Raw genomic sequence first — 18,493 nt, 5'->3', positions numbered from 1 at the left:
TGAAAGGGTTCAGAGAAGATTTACAAGAATGTTGCCAGGGTTGGAGGATCTGAGCTACAGGGAGAGGCTGAACAGGCTGGGGCTGTTTTCCCTGGAGCATGGAGGCTGAGGGGGGTGACCTTATAGAGGTTTATAAAATCATGAGGGGCATAGACAGGGTAAATAGAAAAGGTCTTTTCCCTGGGGTGGGGGAGTCAAAACCTTGAGACCATAGATTTCGGCTGAGAGTGGAAAGATTTAAAAGAAACCTAAGGGACAACTTTTTCACAGATGGTGTGGAATGAGCTGCCAGAGGAAGTGGTGGAGGCTGGTACAGTTACATTAAAAGGCAGCTGGATGGGTATATAGATAGGAAGGGTTTACAGGGATACGGGCCAGGTGCTGGCAAATGAATGAGATTAATATAGGATATCTGGTCAGCATGGACGAGTTGGACCGAAGGGTCTGTTTCCATGCAGCCTATCCCTATGACTCTATGACTCTAAATGTTCCATTTTACATGGTACTGAACACCTGCACTGAATAAATCCACTGCAACACCAAAGGTAGAAATGAATTGAAAGATGGGGGAAGGTATGAATTCAAGCAATCATGAAAAACATTGGAGAAAGATTTAGTGGCCACTTTGAATAAACAAAGCCCATCAGCATGGAAAGATGACAGCAGGGCCTAGAGAGAAGTAAAGGAGTTGCCATGGGCACCCGCATGGGCCCCAGCTATGCCTGCCTCTTCGTAGGATATGTGGAACAGTCCATCTTCCGCAGCTACACTGGCACCACCCCCCATCCCCCCTTTTCCTCTGCTACATCGATAACTGTATCGGCGCTGCCTCGTGCTCCCACGAGGAGGTTGAACAGTTCATCCACTTTTCCCATACCTTCCACCCCGACCTCAACTTTACCTGGACCATCTCAGATTCCTCCCTCCCCTTCCTAGACATTTCCATTTCTATCTTGGGCAACCGAATCAATACGGACATTTACTACAAACCGACCGACTCCCACAGCTACCTAGACTACACCTCCTCCCACCCTGCCCCCTGTAAAAACACCATCCCATATTCCCAATTCCTTTGTCTCCGCCACATCTGCTCCCAGGAGGACCAGTTCCAATACCGTACAGCCCAGATGGCCTCCTTCTTCAAAGACCACAATATCCCCCCCAGACGTGATCGATGATGCCCTCCACCACATCTCCTCCACTTCCCGCTCCTCTGCCCTTGAGCCCCACCCCTCCAACCACCACCAGGACAGAACCCCACTGGTCCTCACCTACCATCCTACCAACCTCCACATACATCCGTCGTCATTTCCGCCACCTCCAAATGGACCCCCACCACCAGAGATATATTTGCCTGCCCTCCCCTATCAATGTTCCAAATAGACCACTCCCTCCATGACTCCCTGGTCAGATCCACACCCCTCACCAAACCAACCTCCACTCCCAGCACCTTCCCCTGCAACTGCAAGAAATGCAAAACTTGCACCCACACCTCCCCCCTCACTTCCCTCCAAGGCCCCAAGGGATCCTTCCATATCCGCCACAAAATCACCTGCACCTCCACACACATCATTTACTGCATCCGCTGCACCCGAAGTGGCCTCCTCTATATTGGGGAGACAGGCTGCGTACTTGCGGAACGTTTCAGAGAACACCTCTGGGACACCAGGACCAACCAACCCAACCACCCGTGGCTCAACACTTCAACTCCCCCTCCCACTCCACCAAGGACATGCAGGTCCTTGGACTCCTCCATCGCCAGACCATAACAACATGATGGTTGGAGGAAGAGCGCCTCATCTTCCGCCTGGGAACCCTTCAACCACAAGGGATGAACTCAGATTTCTCCAGTTTCCTCATTTCCCCTCCCCCCACCTTGTCTCAGTCAAATCCCTCGAACTCAGCACCGCCCTCCTAACCTGCAATCTTCTTCCTGACCTCTCCGCCCCCACCCCACTCCGGCCTATCACCCTCACCTTGACCTCCTTCCACCTATCACATCTCCATCACCCCTCCCCCAAGTCCCTCCTCCCTACCTTTTATCTTAGCCTGCTGGACACACTTGCCTCATTCCTGAAGAAGGGCTCATACCCGAAACATCGAATTTCCTGTTCCTTGGATGCTGCCTGACCTGCTGCGCTTTTCCAGCAACACATTTTCAGCTCTGATCTCCAGCATCTGCAGCCCTCACTTTCTCCGAGAGAGAAGTACAACCCAGTTTTAAGGTTCACTACATGTGTGTATCAGACCAGTGCAGGAATTCACCAGGTCAGCTTGCAGCAACATAAGGATGTGTGGGACCTACAATAACATTCAGTGAGTATGCGATTGCAGCCAGTCTTCAGTCACAAAAGGAGAAAGTTTTATTTTTACCTGAAACCAAGCAGACATGGCATCAAAAGGGATGGAAGAGCCTGTCTATAAAAATAATCAGAAGTTGGGGCATCTTAACTGCATTATGCAAATAATCAGCACATCTAATAAAACAAAGGACAATCTTTTGCAACAGATTTATAGAGTTCACCATCAGGTATTAGAGCCCTGAATAAGAATGTGAATTCAGCACTTGTGCATGTACAGGCAAAGTCAATTGATCAGACATGGGCAGGAAGTCCTCTCCGAACATAATAGATCTGCTTGTTCACAAGTGGCACGTCAGCGTGTTTAACTGGCTGGAACATGAACACAGCAACCCTGTGGGCAAGGAACCGCCTTCACTCTTTCACCACGCTCTGCTCGAAGATAGTGAAGGGAAATGATCAGAGAGAAATCACTGACATTAACTGGTTTCTAGTTTGAGAGAGAGAAAACAACTTTTATTTCTTTGCAAAAATTAATCAATTTGCTTTGTGTAGTTTGAACTTAGTCATTTGTGAGATTGAAGTGAAAACCAGGAATCAGAGAATTATCATTAGAATTATAGAGTCATAGAATCATACAGCATGGAAACAGAACTTTCGGTCGAACCTATCTCTGCCAATCAGATGTTCCAATCTGACTTAGTCCCATTTGTCAGCACCTGGCCCCTATCCCTCCAAACCCTTCTTGTTCATAAATCCATCTAAATGCCTTTTCAATGTTGTAATTGTACCAGCCTAAACCACTTCCTCTGCCAGCTCATTCCATACACGCACCACCTTCTGTGCAAAAAAGCTACCTCTCAGGTCCCTTTTAATTCTTTCCCCTCTCACCTTAAACTATGCCCTTAAGTTCTGGACTCTCTCACTCCAGGAAAAAGACCTTGGCTATTCACCCTATCCGTGCCCCTCATAATCTTGTAAATCTCTATAAGGTCACCCCTCAGTCTCTGACGCTACAGGGAAACAGCCCCAGCCTGTTCAGCCTCTCCCTATAGCTCACATCCTCCAATCCTGGCAACATCCTTGTAAATCATTTTTCTATCCTCTCGAGTTTAATTAATTAGCAAAACGTCACTCTTTTACCTTTTGACGATTGCACATAAAGCATGCATTTTAAAGTTTACTACGGAATCAGTCATTGTTCATTAAACATAAGCCATTTCAGATTTGTTATATGGCCAGACTGTAAATGAAAGCAATTAGCAGAGAAACCAGCCAGTATCTGCCAGTTCAACACACAGAGGATTGCTCATTAAAACACAAAACCGTCCAAACCAGACAAACCAGAATTATATCCCATGAACTGATTGTGGAGTAAGTGACCTGTTTCTTGTCAAAGGTTTCAATCTGAAAACAGTCTTTTTTTTAATAAAAATCATTCCCAGGATGTGGGTGCCCACTGGCTGGGCCAGCATTTATTGTTCATCTCTAATTGCCCTTGAGAAGGTAGTGGTGAGCTGCCACATTGAGCCGCTACAGTCAGTCTAGTGCAGGTAAAATCTCACCAATTTTATACAGTTACAAATACATTGCCAGCTCACACGCACAAGGCCTGGGGGAGTTCTGGAAAGTAATATTGTTAACAAGGTTACATGCAAAGCCAAATGCAGATGAGGGAAGAGGGACAGCCCTTGATATCAAGGCCACATTCAGCCAAGTGTGGCATCAAAGAGCCCTAGCAAAACTGGAATCAATGGGTATCGGGGACAAACTCTCCACTGGTTAGAGTCATACTTGTCACATAGAAAGATGGTTGTGGTTGTTGGAGATCAGTCATCTCAGCTCCAGGACATCTCTGTCGGAGTTCCTCAGGGGAGTGCCCTAGGGCCAACCATCTTCAGCTGCTTCACCAATGACCTTCCCTCCATCATAAGGTCAGAAGTGGGAAAGTTTGCTGATGATTGTACAATGTTCAGCACCATTCACAACTCTTCAGATACTGAAGCAGCCCATATCGAAACGCAACAAGACCTGGACAATAGAGCTGAAAATGTGTTGCTGGTTAAAGCACAGCAGGTTAGGCAGCATCCAAGGAACAGGATGTTCCTTGGATGCTGCCTAACCTGCTGTGCTTTAACCAGCAACACATTTTCAGCTCTGATCTCCAGCATCTGCAGACCTCACTTTTTACTCGAAGACCTGGACAATATCCAATATACTGACAATTCGAATGTGTGATGCTGGAAAAGCACAGCAGGTCAGGCAGCAATCAAAAAGCAGGAGAATTGACGCTTCATCCTGATTCCTGATGAAGGGCGCATGCCCAAAATATCTATTCTCCTGCTCCTCGGATGCTGCCTGACCTGCTGCGCATTTCCATCACCCCACTCTTGACTCTGATCTCCAGCACCTGCAATCCTCACTTTCTCCTAAATGCCAGACGATGACCATCTCCAATAAGAGACAATCTAACCATAGCCCCTTCACATTCAACAGTGTCACCATCACTGAATCCCCAACTATCATCATCCTGTGGATTACATTTGATCACATTTTCAACTGCACTAACCACATAAACTCAGTGGCTACAAGAGCAGGTCAGAGACTGGGGATCCTGCAGCGAGTAACTCACCTCCTGACTCTCCCCACAATCTGTCCACCATCTACAAGGCACAAGTCAGGACTGTGATGGAATACTCCCCACTTCCTTGATGGATGCAGCTTCAACAACGCTGAAGAAGCTTGACACCATCCAGAAGAAAGCAGCCCATTTGTTGGCACCATATCCATTAGCACCCACTCCCTCCCTCCCGATGCTCAGTAGCAGCAATGTAAACTATCTACAAGATGTTCTGCAGAAATTCACTGACAGTCCTTAGGTGGCACCTTCCAAATCCACAACCACTTCCATCTAGAAGGACAAGGCAACAGACAAGGGAACACCACCCCCTAAACGATCACCCCAAACCACTCCCATCCTGACTTGGAAATATATCTCGTTCCTTCACTGTCACTGGGTCAAAATCTTGAAATTCCCTCCCTAAGGGCATTGTGGGTCACCCATAACACATGGACTGCAGCGGTTCAAGAAGGCAGCTCATCCCACCTTCTCAAGGGGCAACTAGGGACGATAGATGCTGGCCCAGCCAGAGATGCCCACGTCCCATGATTGAATAAAAAAAGATATTTTTACTGAAGTATTGAATATGATGGTTGGATGTAGACAGTTACTCCATCAACAAAACACTGAATGCATGTGGGAACGAAAAAAACCTTGCATTTTTATTGGACTGTTCATGAAATCAGGAAACCCAAAGCATTTTACAGCCAATAAAGTATCTCTGAAGTGTACTCTGCTGCAATGAAGGAAACATGGCGTACTGTTTACTGGTAAGTGATCTGTACTTGAATGTATTGGCCTGTTCACTAATCCTTGTCACTATGTTCAATTGTTTAAACTCCTGGCCGGAGAGTGGTGACCAGTACTGCAGTGTTATTGTGGTTTTGACTAAGGGGCAAATATTGACCTGGACCTGGGGAGAACTCTCCTGATCTTCTTCAAAATAATGCCCAAGGATTGATCACACCCAGCTGAAAGAACAAGTGATGCCTTGAGTATCTCAGCCAGTAAATGGCTCCGGAGACTGTGCTACCCTGCACCGAGGGCAAGCACAGACCTTTTGGGCTTTTGTAATGGAGTGGAACTTGAATGTGTAAACTTGAGGTGGGGTGGGGGTGGAGGTGGGGGTGGGGGAGCACCCACACTGAGCCAAGCCTCCTCAGCTGTGAGAGACTGAACAAAAGAAAATGTCTAGGAGATAGAAAAAAAATTACATTTTACTTTCTTTCCTCATTTCAAAGCTCACAGATTCAGCTTTTGGTCACAAAAAAGTGTTTTCAACAATTGGCTTCACAAAGTTAAACATTGATTGGCACCTTTTGGCATTATTTGCAGAATCAGTTGCTGATCAGAAGCTGGGAACCTTCGGGTTTGGCTGGCAGGCAACATTTTACCATCTCAGTGACTTTAAAGAAAGAAAGCATCTAATGTTGCTGAGGCCAGGCTCTGGTATCTTCCAACACGTTCCATGCCTTCCTGAATCACATTCTTTATCGTAGTCGGTTACTCTGCATTTTCTCCAGTTTCCAAGCTGTCAGCACTGAGGTCAGAGGTCACTTTATAACAGCTAACATCCAGATCTCTCCGAATGTGTACTGCAATAGAACACGGAGACACATTTTAAAGTGAAATTTTAGAGGGGACGTGAGTCTGACTGACCCTTTGTCAAAGCTGAGTTCCAATACTGCTTTATCACAGCTTTGACAAAAGGTCAGTTAGACTTGAAACGTCAGCTCTTTTCTCTCCTTACAGATGCTGCCAGACCTGCTGAGATTTTCCAGCATTTTCTCTTTTGGTTTCAGATTCCAGCATCCGCAGTAATTGGCTTTTATCTTTAAATGGATGATGGATCAACAGTTGTCCAACGAAGAGGCGTATGTGGCAAAATGAATGAGCAGGTCCTGACACCAGGAAGCGTTACGAGAGGGATTGTTTTTCACTCCAGTACTGGAACTCTGATATCCTTTAGAAATTCCACCTATTGACCTTAGAGACATTCGAGATGGCATTGATTGATTATTGGAATAGTGTGCAAGGGCACCGGGTAAAGGCAGGAGATTGGTATGAGGTGATAGAAATGGTGCAGGCACAAGGGATTGAATGGCCTTCTCTGTGCAGAAACAATTCTGGTGGTTCTATCACACCCTCTCCACAGATGTGGCCAGAGCTGCTACATATTTCCAATATTTTCAGTTTTTATTTGGAACAAGACATATACTGGGCAGCCCAAGTTGCAGTGGATAGTTTTTATAGAATTCATTCCCTGTCCCAGCATCCAGCAAACTCTAAGGTAACGAGTCCCACAGATTCATGACCCTTTGAGCAAAGTAATTCGTCCTCAGCTTTGTTTTAAATCTGCTGCCCCTTCTTCTAAAGGTGTGACTCCACATGGGGAAACATCATCTCTACATCTACTTTGTCAATCTCCAACTGCATCTTAAAAACCTCAATTAGATCACCTCTCATTTTTCTACACTCCAGAGAGCAAAGTCCTAAACTGCTCAATCATTCCTCATGAGACAAGCCCCTCATCTCTGGAATCAATAAATGATTACTTTTTTTTTACTGAGGACAATGAAAGAAATCTCCCAGAACTACATATGCAAATGATGAGGAAGCACTGGGAGTTGAAGGACATTGATATGGGTAAGAAGATTGCACTGGGGAAAGTGATGGAGCTGAAAGGTGATAGATACTCGGAACCTGATCATCTATACCCCAGAGCATTGAAGGGAATGGCTCTATGCATTGCAAATATCTTCCAAAACCTCTATGGGTTCTGGAACAATTCCTATGGATCACGAGCTAGTAAATGTTACCTCACCATTTCAGAAAGGAACAAGGGAAGAAAACAGGGAGCAATGGACCTTACATAGCTGGGCCTTACATCTGTAGTTGGGAAAGTTCTACAATATATCGTAAAGGACATGATAAGTGGGCACTTAAAACAAAATGATCTGATTTGGCAAGTCAGTGTGGGTTTGTGAATGGGAAATTGCGTTTGTCAAACTTGATGGAAGTTTAATTATCAATTATTTAATATAATTATTTTCTTAATTATAAATTATGATTAATTATTATTGATGCTATTAATTTAGAACACTTATAAAGAGAAGTTGATAAATACAATATATTTGGATTTTCAGAGGGTTTGTGATAAAGTCCCTGCAGGAGGTTGGTCAGAATGGTACTGAAGGTAATGTACTGGCATGGTTTAAATATCGGCTAACAGTCAGAAACCTGTGAGAGAGAAATAAATAGATTATTCATGCATTAACAAACTGCAATTAGTGGGATACCACAAAGATCCAGCTGTTTGAAGTATGTATCAATGACTTGGATGTGGGGAATGAATCAAATATTTTCAAATTTGCAGATAGTGAAAAGCCAAGCAGGAGTCTGTGAGGAAGATTTTTAAAAATTGCAGGAGGATTTGGGTAGTTAAATGATTGGGAGAGCACAAGGCAGGTGGATCATAATGTGGAAAAATGTGAGGCTATCCATTTTGGTGTTGTAGAATATTTCTTAAAAAGCGAGAAATTGGAAAGTGTAGATGTTCAGGGACTTGTTGATAAGTCACTGAAGACTTAAATACAGCTGCAGGAAACCATTAGGAAGGCTAATGGAACATTAATCTTTATTGCAACAGGATTTGAGTACAGGAGTAGTGAGATCTTGCTTCGATAGTAAAGGAGCTTGTCTCGACCATGTCTGGAGTACTGTGTGCAGTTTTGGTTTCATTATCTCAGCTCTTAGTTCTTCAGTTCTTATTGCCAGAGAGGGAGTACAGTAAAGTTTCCTCAGACTCGTTCCTGGGTTGGCGGGACTGTCCTATGAAGAGACCATGCAATCTGGAATTGTATTTTCTAGAGTTTTGAGGAATGAGGGGTGATCCCATTGAATGTTAAATATTGAAAATATTTAAAGGAACAACAGGATAGATGCAGATATGATGGTGGAAAAAAATCTAGATCCACGGGGCACAACTCAAAAATAAGGGGGCTGCCATTTCGCTTTGACTTGAGGAGAAATGTATTTGCTCAGATAGCTGTGAATCTTTGGAATTCTGCATCCCAGAGGGTTGTGGAAGCCCAGTCACTGAGTATACTTAAGTTGAGGTTGACAAAGTTATGATTATCGGCATTGCACAGGGTTATGGGGATGGGGTGGGTAAAAGACATTGAAATGTTTTGTCAGCCATGGTGACATTAAAAGGTGCAGTAGGTTCAATGGGCCGAGTGGCCTCCTCCTGTTCCTATCACCACGAAAGCTCATTGTCAACCCTTTGACGACTTTAAGGTTTGATAGAATTTTTGCAGAAATGAGATTTTCTCACAACTTCTCCTGTTAAAGTTCACAGCAAAATGCCAGAAGTTAAAATAATGTGTCACTCGATGATGCAGAACCCCTGACTGTTTGTCCATTTCCATCACTGGTTCTCCAGCTCCTGTCATCTGGTAATCAAGTGGGATGTCTCCAGTGATGACTATCAAGGATTCTCTCTTTGGTTTGAAAAAGTAATAATCTGACAGATAGCCTTAAATGCCACATGAGTATATCACCAATGACACATTCTCTTGAATCTAAATAGGTCATAAAAAAGGGTTTTAGCCTGTCCTTGTACAAAGCACTAGTTCCTTAGCAAACGGATGTCCAGCCTAGAAGGGCTTATGCCCGAAACGTCGATTCTCCTGTTCCTTGGATGCTGCCTGACCTGCTGTGCTTTTCCAGCAACACATTTTTCAACATCATTGACAGCAAACCTGAAAAGGCCTGATTTTGGAAGCTATTGTGGCCACTTAGTTCAGCAAAGAGTGTAGGATTCTGTCCCAATGCCCAGCTGACTGGCATGTGGTTTCCCTCATGTTCTGATGTCCCAGTGCTTTCTCCATTAGCCTTTAGGTACAACTGACTGATTGCACAAAATGCAAAACTGGAAATTTGGGATCAAATTTAATCATGTTCAGCTTTTTCCTCTTGGATAATCTCTTCATTCCATGCACCATTCCCAAAGTCAGAGAGCAGTCAGGAATTTGGGGAGGTGATGGCTCGTGGCATAATTGTTCGACTGTTAATCCCAAGAATGTCCTGAATACCTGGGTTCGAATCCAATTTAACTGTAATAATAATCAGAAAGTAAAAGTCTAATGATGACCATGAATCCATTGTTGATTGTTGGAAAAACCCATCTGGTTCACTAACATCCTTTACGGAAGGAACTGCCATCCTTACCTGGTCTGGCTGACATCTGAATCCAGACCCACAGCAATGTGATTGACTCTTAACTGCCCACTGGGCAATTAGGGATGAATAATCAACACTGGTGCAGCCAGCAACACCCTCATCCTATGAATAAATAAAGACAAAAAATCCAATCCCAGCATTTGATAGCTTGTCATCAGTGCAATACTCTTTCTCATTTTCCTCAATGTTTCTCGGGCTGTTTTTCCTGTTTGTGTAATCATTCTCTTACAGTGCTCTGGAATCTCTGACCTGAGTACACCCCCCTCCCCCCCCCCCCCCCCCCCACGGATATAGGCTGTGGGATTTACGGACAGAGGTTGCTGAGAACCTGAGCTATATCCTGAGCCTGGGTTGCTGACAGTAGTTGTGGCTGACATGAACCAGAACCAGCAGTCCTTTGCTGTTGTGTTTGCGGAGCAGTTCCTCGCTGCAGTCATGCACAGAGCACAATATTGAGGCAATAAATTATGAGGGCGTCTAACCTCACAGGAGGAGAAGTTGTACATCTTCATTCGAGGCTGGTTACAGGAGACCTTGCATTAATGGGTACCAGTCTCCCATCACCTGTGTTTGTTTATTGGTTTAAAACAGATCCCATGTTGTTCATGACACCAACCCCTATAGTTCCAAAACCTGCATTTTGTGAAATGCTATTTTAACATTGGCTTGGGATGGATATTCCTTTACTTTCACATCATTCCTTATGAAATAGTATTACCTCCTTCTGCACAGGTCTCCAAACACCACATCCTTGCCATCATTAGATCTGCCTGGATTAGAGGGTATGAGCTGATATGGAGAAACTAGAAAAACTCAGCTTGTTTTCTCTGGAGCAGCAGGGGCTGAGTAAAGATTTGATAGAAGTCGATAACATTATGAGATGCATAGATAGAGTTGACAGTCAGAATCTCTTTCTCAGATTTGAAATATCTAAAACTTGGGCACATACATTTAAGGTGAAGGACGGAACAAGACGTGAAGAACAAGTTTTCTACACAGAGAGTGGTAGGAATGTGGAACACATTGTAAGTGGTGGTGGTGCAGGCAGATATGATAGGAGTGTTAAAGTGACTTTTAGATAATCACATGGATATGCAAGGAATGGAGGGATATGGACTAAGGGCAGGCAGAAGGGATTAGTTTCATTTGGCCTCATGTTTGGCACAACATCATGGACCGAAGGGCCTGTTCCTCTACTGTTCCATGTTCTATAAAGCTGCAACTTGAACTTCATTGGGCCTGCTGATATCTGCCCTGGGTTTGGAGGGGGAAGAGAACTTAAATTCTATCGTCCTGTGTCTCTCCCTTCTCCTTTGTGTGCACTGTCCCTTTAGAACCTCACATTCTCCAAACTAGACTGACCCTATTTGACAAAGAGATTACCTCACCCTCACAGCTGGACCTGCTGGAACCAGTGACTCACTGCTCGGATATCAGATGGACACCCAAAATGCACGAAACAAATAACTGAAACCATGGCCTGCAGTGATAACACTTCCTCCATGGAAAAATAAGAACACTCACACTTACCTCTAGCAGCATAGCAAATCTTTTAATCATAATTTCCCTGCACCTTTAACAATCTTAATGCTGAAAGAACTGGGTTTGCAGGGGGAGGGTGGTGGGGAGGTGACATGGTAGGAAAAAACAACTTGTGCAAAATGGTGTGATCTGTAAGATGCTGCGTGGAGGCATTCTGGAAACATTCAGTAATAATTTTGAAAAAGCAATTAAGGAACCATTGTTGGATTTTTTTGAACACTTTGGGCAAGGAGCAGGAATTTGAAACTGACTGGACAACTCCACCAAAGAGTCAACACAGTCAGAGTAGGGGCATCCTGACAATGCTGGAAATAATGGCCCCTTTGTGAATGATCCCCAGCACAGACTCCAGGGATTAGATTACTTACAGTGTGGAAACAGGCCCTTCGGCCTAACAAGTCCACACCGACCCGCCGAAGCGCAACCCACCCATACCCCTACATTTACCCATACCTAACACTACGGGCAATTTAGCATGGCCAATTCACCTGACCCGCACGTCTTTGGACTGTGGGAGGATGGTAGAGCACAGCTGATATTCACTAGAGCATGTAGTTCAGGTCTGGTTTTCCCCAGTGAAGGATGTTGGTTAGCAAAAGGAGAGAGGAATCTGAAGTCTGTATTGAATATCACCTGCTGTAAATTACAACTGACAGCACAATAACAACCAATTGTAATTCAGATTATTTTAAATACTTGCTTTGATTGGACACAGGGTTAAATTTAAATAGAAATAATAATGTATGCACATTAAAAAAATCTATGGTGAACAGGAGTCAGAATTTCATACATTGAGAGAGTGTGTTGCTGGAAAAACACAGCAGGTCAGGCAAAACTTCATAAACCTTTTTCTAATTTAAAGACAAGAAACAGGAAGTTACTGGCACAGTGTTACCAGACTTGCTTCAGGATAGTTTCACAATTGGCTAAATGCTAACGTGCTTCATTATCTCCTCCATCAGTGATAGTTGCCATGGTGACTGTTTTGACGCACGCTGTTGTTGTCTCTAGTTGATATGGTTGACAGACAGTGTTACAGCAGGAACTGAAGGTCAAAGGGACCGATGGTCAAGAGAGAGAAGAACCAAAAGGTTTCCAACTCATTTGGAAAACACTCCTGCTGGTACAGGCAGACCTCACTTAAATAATCCTACATTATCTCCAATAGCTACCAGACACTCGGTATCAATAAACCAACAGAGCCATGACTCATAGTTACATGTCAGTCTGTTAAAGGTGAGCTCTAGGATTCAAAACAGTCTGGTAGGCAAAGGCAGTGTCTTTGAGATAAGTAAGAGATTACCACATCAATGGCGAAGATTTTACAGCAACGTGTTCACCATCGTGGACACCTCCTTCAGGAGTTTGCAGTTAATGGTGGAAATCCAGTTCCTAGCTCCACATCAGTCAGGAGCTGGACGAGGGGAACATCAGCCCAGCGCACCGTGGGCAGCCCTTCTCCATCAGGAAAGAGCTTTTTGTGAGGTCTCTCAAATACACCAGGTCCACCCAACTCTGACCCAGCATCAACAGGAACCCCAGGACATCTGTGAGCAGACCCCTTCCCATTCTGTCTGCAGACCCCTTCCACTCTGTGAACAGACCCCTTCCCACTCTGTCTGCAGACCCCTTCCACTCTGTGAGCAGACCCCTCCCACTCTGTGAGTAGACCCCTCCCACTCTGTGAGCAGATCCCTCCCACTCTGTGAGCAGATCCCTCCCACTCTGTTAGCAGACCCCTCCCCACTCTGTGAGCAACTCGGTCACTGGCCCCAAGTGTGCAATTGCCCCTGCTGGTCCTCCAGGACTGAACATTACCCACTGCCCAGTCTGCTATTGGACACATCTCGAGGGAATGAGTGAGCGGACTCTGTGTGGACTGTGCCCATGCCTGCCAGTACCAGAATCCCCTGACCGATAGCACCCCTCCTGAATGGCCTGAGGACCCGCCCCAGCCATTTCTGGGCAAGGCCATTGGGTTGAATAACGGGTCAGTGTGTTTGCTGCACAGGCAGCTGGCACCTGTTATCAGGGTGAGACTAATGTCTCAGTGTGTGGTGGGCAGCAAACTGTCTCCCTGGACAGATCCCAATGGAGCAGCAGCCTGTCAGTGTGTCTGTGCTAAAGAGCGTGGTTCAGGCATGGCGCAGTGAGTGAGCTGAGGCCCTGTCTCTGTGCAGAGTGTCCCTGCTGCAGCTTTTCACTGGAGCAGCAGCCTGTCAGTGTGTCTGTGCTAGAGAGGCCTTCAAAACAGCTTACTAATGGAATACAATTACAAATACTTACAGCAAGCACACTTCGTATTGATTTGATATTTTTGATGTAATAAAACATTGCAGTGTTCCACTTAGCTCAAAAAGAGTTTTAATGGGGAAGGAGAAAAGAAAGATCAGGAGGGATAGGGAGGGAACTCAGAACCTAGACAGGTCAAAGCAAGGACACTAATGATAGAGTGGCTAAAATTGGGCATACTCAGAAAGACAGAACGAACCTAACGCACATTGTTATAATCTCTATAGACATTTAAAGAGAAATTTCAACACCCAGTGATTAACTTAAAAAACAATGCCACAAGCTTTTATATTTTTAAACAAAAACAAACTTCATTGTGTATGAGAAACAATAAATAATGCAAATATAAGGACTCAGATCGTACTGAGAGCACTGAGAACCTTTGCACTAACACACAAACATTTCTTATTCATGAACATCTCCAAATGTCTTTTAAAAGTTCTAACTGTACACATACCCACCACTTCCTCTAAAACCAATCTCTGTGTAATAAAGTTGCCCTTGGTGTCTTTTTAAAATCTTTTGATAAACATGCACCTCATTTTCCATTGGGAGTTCCACAGCTTTCTGGACTCAATATCAAGTTTGACAATCTTAGGGTTTGGAGCACCTTCTCCCATGTCCCCTTACCCTGAACACCACACACCAGGCCTTGTTATCGCATGTGCTGAAAATGTGTTGCTGGAAAAGCGCAGCAGGTCAGGCAGCATCCAAGGAACAAGAAATTCGACGTTTCGGGTATAAGCCCTTCTTCAGGAATGAGGAAAGTGTGTCCAGCAGGCTAAGATAAAAGGTAGGGAGGAGGGACTTGGGGGAGGGGCGATGGAGATGCGATAGGTGGAAGGAGGTCAAGGTGAGGGCAGAGGAGATGACCTGGGGGGTGCAGTGAGAGAGGGACTCACTGAAATCCTTGTGGAGGAGTCTCTCACTGCAAGAAGAAGCTCTCTTCCTCCCACTACAAGGATTTCAGTGAGTCCCTCTCTCACTGCTGGACACACTTTCCTCATTCCTGATGAAGGGCTTATGCCCGAAACGTCGAATTTCCTGTTCCTTGGATGCTGCCTGACCTGCTGTGCTTTTCCAGCAACACATTTTCAGCTCTGATCTCCAACATCTGCAGTCCTCACTTTCTCCTTGTTATCACATGGTCTGGCATCACACACAATTCATTGTTAGCAACTAATAAACCCCATTAGCAAGTAGACATTCTCCCAGGTTGATTGTTAGCCACTCCTTTTGTCTGTCCAATTGTTCCCCTCTCTCTCTGGGATCTATCCCCGCATATTGTTTACTCCTTTCCCCCTCCCTCCATCCTGTCTTCTGTATGTAAACCAACTTTTTCCTAGCTACCATCAATTTGGGAGAAGGATCACTGGACTCCGAAACATAACTCTGTCTCTCTCTCTACAGACGTGCTGAGTTTCTGCAATAATTTCTGATTCTGTTTCTGATTTCCAGCATCTGTAGTTCTTTTGGTTTTTCTCTGGACGAATAATTTGGTTATGTTTACTTTAGAGATGGAAAGGGACAGGTGTGTACTGCTGGTCAAGAGTTATTGTTGGCGGAAAAGCAATTATGATACAATTAGGTAAGATTTAGGATGCAGAAGATGGGGAAGGAAACTGCAGGGGATGGGCACAATTGAAATGTGGAGCTTATTCAAGGAACAGCTACTGTGTGTCCTTGATAAGTATGTCCCTGTCAGGAGGAAGTTGTCGAGTGCAGGAGCTGTGGTTTACTAAGGAAGTTGAATCTCTTGTCAAGAGGAAGAAGAAGGTTTATGTTAGGATGAGATGTGATGGCTCAGTTAGGGCGCTTGAGGGTTACAAGATAGTCAGGAAAGACCTAAGGAGGGAGTGAAGAAGGGCCAGGAGGAGACATGAGAAGTTATTGGCAGATAGGATCAAGAAAAACCCTAAAGCTTTCTATAGGTACATCAGGACTAAAAGAATGACTAGAGTAAGATAAGGACTAATAAGGATAGTAGTGGGAAGTTGTGCATGGAGTCAGAGGAGATAGGGGAAGCACTAAATGAATATTTTTTGTTAGTATTCACTCTAGAAAAAGACAATGTGGTCAAGGAGGATACTGAAACACGGGCTCAATGGGATTAAGGTGCATAAGGAGGAGGCTTTAGCAATTCTTGAAAGTATAAAAAATAGATAAGTCCCCTGGGCAGGATGGGATTTATCCGAGGATTCTCTGGGAATCCAGGCAGGAGATTACCAAACCTTTGGCTTTGATCTTTATGTTGTCATTGTCGATAGGAATGGTGCCAGGAGACTGGAGGATAGCAAATGTTGTTCCCTTGTTCAAGGAGAGGAGTAGAGACAACCCTGGTAATTATAGACCCGCGAGCCTTACTTCAGTTGTGGATAAAGTATTTGAAAGGGTTAACAGCGATAGGATCTTTAACCATCTAGAGAGGAATAAGTTGATTAGGGATAGTCAACATGGTTTTATGAAGGGTAGGTCGTACCTCACAAACCTTATTGAGTTGTTTGAGATGGTGACCGAACAGTTGGATGAGGGTAAAGTGATTAATGTGGTGTACATGGATTTCAGTAAAGCGTTTGATAAGGTTCCCCACGGTAGGGTATTTTAGAAAATACAGAGGCATGAGATTGAGGGTGATTTAGTGGCTTGGATCAGAAATTGGCTCACTGAAAGAAGATAGAGGATGGTGTTTGATGGGAAATATTCATCCTGGAGTTCAGTTACTAGTGGTGTACCGCAAGGATCTGTTTTGGGTCCATTGTTGTTTGTCATTTTTATAAACTACCTGGTTAAGGGCATAGAAGGATGGGTTAGTAAATATGTGGATGACACTAAGGTCGGTGGAGTTGTGGATAGTGACAAAGGATGTTGTAAGTTACAGAGGAAGACATAAATAAGCTGCAGAGCTGGGTTAAGAGGTGGCAATGGAGTTTAATGCAGAAAAGTACAAGGTGATTCACTTTGGAAGGTGCTATAGGAATGCAGAGTATTGGGCTAATAGTAAGATTCTTGGTAGTGTAGATGAGCAGAGAGATCTCGGTGTCCAGGTACATGGAGCCCTGAATGTTGCCACCCAGGTTGATAGGGTTGTTAAGAAGGCATACGGTGTGTTAGCTTTTATTAATCGAGGGATTGAGTTTCGGAACTATGAGGTCATACTGCAGCTGTACAAAACTCTGGTGCGACCACACTTGGAGTATTGTGTACAGTTCTGGTCACTGCATTATAGGAAGGATGTGGAAGCTTTGGGAAGGGGTCAGAGGAGATTCACTGGGATGTTGCCTGGTATGGAGGGAAGGTCTTATGAGGAAAGACTGAGGGCCTTGAGGCTGTTTTCACTAGAGAGAAGAAGGTTAAGAGCAATTTAATTAAGTTAAGGTTAGATAGGTTAGACAATGAGAGCCTATTTCCTTGGTTGGTGCTGGCTAGCACGAGGGAACATAGCTTTAAATTGAGGCGTGATAGCTATAGGACAGATGTCAGAGGGAGTTTCTTTACTCAGAGAGTAGTAGCAGCGTGGAACGCACTGCCTGCAACAGGAGTAGACTCATCAAATTTATGGGCATTTAAATGGTCATTGGATAAACATATGGATGAAAATGGAATAGTATAAGTTAGATGGGCTTCAGATTGGTTCCACAGGGTAGCAAAGGGCCTGTACTGTGCTGTAAAGTCTATGTTTCTATGTTTCTAATAGTTTAGTAATAATATCACTCAGCCTCAGCTCCATATATACCACTCCCGGAGGAATATACTTCCTCATTCTGAGAGAGCAAGTGTGTCACAATAACATGACTGTGCCGTCACAGCTTTGAGTTCAAGGAAGTCCTACAGCTTTCAGAGTATCCAGCAGGAAATCACAGCCCACAATATCTGCTCAAAGCATAACTAATAATATTTTATATTCTGTGGAAGTCTCAGTGATTCACTTCAATTACTAAGAGGTATGAGTTAAAGACGTGGGTGTTGTCTGTCTGTTGAGCTGTGTGTCCAACTGCACGAAGGTTGGAAACGTTCCGGATTAGATGGGGGAAGCACCAGGAGGTTTTCTGGAGGGCTTTTCACTCCAAACCTTGGCAAGGTTTCCTCCCTTATTTTACCAAACTCACCTCATTAATACCCACCCTGCCCCAGTGGTCTCCTATTCACCCAATTCTAGCCCCACCTTCACCACCACCCCCCAAATCCCCACCATTCCCAGAGCAGCTCACCCCTTGCCGGGTATCTGCCAAAACACCCACGCCATCTCTAAAAGGTCACTGCTGAGCCAGATGGGCACTGATGTTCTGAAGCTGCCCTGCTCCGTGACACACTGACACTCACAAGATGGCGGAGAAGGTGAAGGGGGCTCCGTGATTCTCCGACAGGGACTGGGAGCTCCCAGTGAAGGGAGGGGGGTGTATGGCAGAGGGGTTGCCCCCACCCCCAGGATCGACAGAGAGACCACCCCCACATCCTGAGGGAAGGGTGAGAGCCCCCACATCTCAAAGGCAGACTG

Source organism: Hemiscyllium ocellatum, chromosome 37 (assembly GCF_020745735.1).
Source record: "Hemiscyllium ocellatum isolate sHemOce1 chromosome 37, sHemOce1.pat.X.cur, whole genome shotgun sequence".
NCBI classification, from domain to species: Eukaryota; Metazoa; Chordata; class Chondrichthyes; order Orectolobiformes; family Hemiscylliidae; genus Hemiscyllium; species Hemiscyllium ocellatum.
Note: the sequence above shows the minus strand (reverse complement) of the source record.